Source organism: Etheostoma spectabile, unplaced genomic scaffold (assembly GCF_008692095.1).
Source record: "Etheostoma spectabile isolate EspeVRDwgs_2016 unplaced genomic scaffold, UIUC_Espe_1.0 scaffold272, whole genome shotgun sequence".
NCBI lineage: Eukaryota > Metazoa > Chordata > Actinopteri > Perciformes > Percidae > Etheostoma > Etheostoma spectabile.
The window spans coordinates 1,884,603-1,887,047 of NW_022605576.1; the positions used below are offsets into that span (position 1 = coordinate 1,884,603).

General features: G+C 41.4%; 1 long non-coding RNA gene and 1 pseudogene across 1 annotated transcript in view; both read right to left on the reverse strand.

The window, feature by feature from the left end:
- The window catches only part of LOC116685839 (uncharacterized), a 28,064-nt gene that overhangs the window by 8,775 nt on the left and 16,844 nt on the right, over nt 1–2,445 (reverse strand). The gene's annotated exons all lie outside the window — the stretch shown is intronic.
- LOC116685838 (leukocyte elastase inhibitor-like) overlaps nt 1–2,445 on the reverse strand; it is a 47,632-nt pseudogene that overhangs the window by 8,284 nt on the left and 36,903 nt on the right.

Genomic DNA, 2,445 nt, shown 5'->3' on the forward strand with positions numbered 1-2,445 from the left:
CTTTAAAATCAAAGACAGTGTCAAGCGGATTCCTTATCAATACATCAGTCCAGCATTGCTGTTCAGACACCACAACGTTATTATGCGTTCCCCCAGCCTACCTGTGGCCCCCCCAGTGGCTAGAAATGGTGATAGGTGTAAACCGAGCCCTGGGTATCCTGCCTCTTTTATATAGACCTTAGTGGTCCCTAAACTTGTATCTGAAGTCTCTTTATATAGACCTTAGTGGTCCCCTAATATGTATCTGAAGTTCTCTTTTATATGACCTTAGTGGTCCCTAATACTGTATCTGAAGTCTCTTTTTATACCTTAGTGGTCCCTAATACTGTATGAAGTCTCTTTATATAGACCTTAGTGGTCCCCTATACTGTATCTGAAGTCTCTTTATATAGACTTAGTGGTCCCTAATATGTATCTGAAGTCTCTTTTATATAGACCTTAGTGGTCCCTAATACTGTATCTGAAGTCTCTTTTATAGACCTAGTGGTCCCTAATACTGTATCTGAAGTCTCTTTTATATAGACTAGTGGTCCCTAATACTGTATCTGAAGTCTCTTTTATAGACCTTAGTGGTCCCTAATACTGTATCTGAAGTCTCTTTTATATAACCTTGTGTCCCTAATACTGCATCTGAATCTCTTTCCCAAAATCCGCCTTCGTGCAGAATTCCACCACTGGAACCAGTCCCACATAAGCTTTCCTTAGTATGTTCCATTCTGATCTGTAGCTATTGAGGAGGAGAAGGAGGGGGGGTGTCAAGGTGGAGGGATGGGTGTGCCTTGACCAACTGCCACTTTGCTTGTTTGAAAGCCATGATGTCTCTCTCTCATGGGGGGGCAAATTCTCTGGGTGGGCAAATCAGAGAAAGGGGAGGTAACCTTCCCTCTTATGACCTCATAAGGCGTAAGATTCCAGATTGACCCATCTGAGATTTCATTTTCTCTAAAGGCAGAGCAGGATACCCAGGGCTCGGTTTACACTATCCCCATTTCTAGCCACTGGGGGGGCCACAGGTAGGCTGGGGGAACGCATAATAACGTTTGTGGTGTCTGAACAGCAATGCGGACTGATGTATTGATAAGGAATCCGCTTGACACTGTCTTTGATTTTAAAGGTTTTTATATCAAGATTTTCAGCATCAATTTACAAGCTGTCAGACGCTTGGAGAGGTCTCCCCCAAGATGGACACTCTGCCTTTCAATATCTAGAAGCACTTTATAAGGATAAGTTTAGGTCACAGGTCAAGTCACATACAGGTTTGCTACGTGGCCACAGTAAGGTCACATTTTAGGATAACATCACATGCTGGGTAACATCTTTATCCACTCATCACTTTTGCACATGAACATTCCTTTCAAAGTTTACTCTAATCTTTTCACGCAAATGGAATCATAAACCCTTTTTATTGGCTCATCAACATGATAATTTGAACAGAACCTGATTCAAGTCATTGGATACTACACATTTCCCCCCTTCAAGACCAATTGGGTCTCGAAGCAAAAAGAAGAAATCAACCTGTTCAATAACATTTTTTTTAAAACTCATAAAGTGAATTCTCATCCATGGGACCTTTAACCTCCAGTGTTTCAAGGACTATCTGTTCCAGACTTTCCTTTGCAGCGCTGTTTGGGGGGGGGGGGGGGGGGGGGTGTGGGGGGGGGGCGTGTGGAGGAAGGTCTGGCATGGGAGACGGCCAGAAGTTAACCCAGCACCGCTCTTAGAAGCTCATTAGTTGAGTATCTGAATGGATTCAGCTGGAAGAATATTTGCAGTCCTCAATAATTAAAATATTATTCTCAATAGACCATCAAATATTAATAACTATTGTAATCATTACAATCACAGCGTTCGCTCTTTCTATGCTCCCATGTGCAATGTATAACAAATTCCTAGGTTATTAAGAAGTATAAGGTTTCTTTGGTAAAAACATTGTAAAAATTAATTGATGTCTATCTAGTGATTATCAGTAATAGAATTGTAACAGAATAATAAGTGATTACACTTTTACACCTTGAGGAGAATGAAAGCTTCACACCGTGGCGGTCTTTGCACCAGAAGAAACAACAGAAGGGCCTTGGCAATAAAAAATACTCTAAGAAAATCAGTAAAGGTAGTGGAAAGTTCAGGTGGGAGTTAAAAAGGTGTAAAACAAGAACATAATGATTGCAAATACATAGCATGGAGCACACAAAGTCAACAACTTTTCTTATTTAGTCTTTAGTCTCATCACTTAACAGGCAAGATGCCCGGTCTAATCTACTATTTAGAATAGACTGGTCTGCAGTCTCAGCTCTGTAACGTTCGTAGTGCATCTTCGGGACAGTTGTCTCTTCTCCTTGTCCAGTGCATCTCTGTAACAATTGTCTCTCCTTTGTCCTCAGTGTGCATCTCTGTAACAGTTGGCTCTGTCTCCTTTGTCACATTGCACTCTGTAACAAGTTCTCT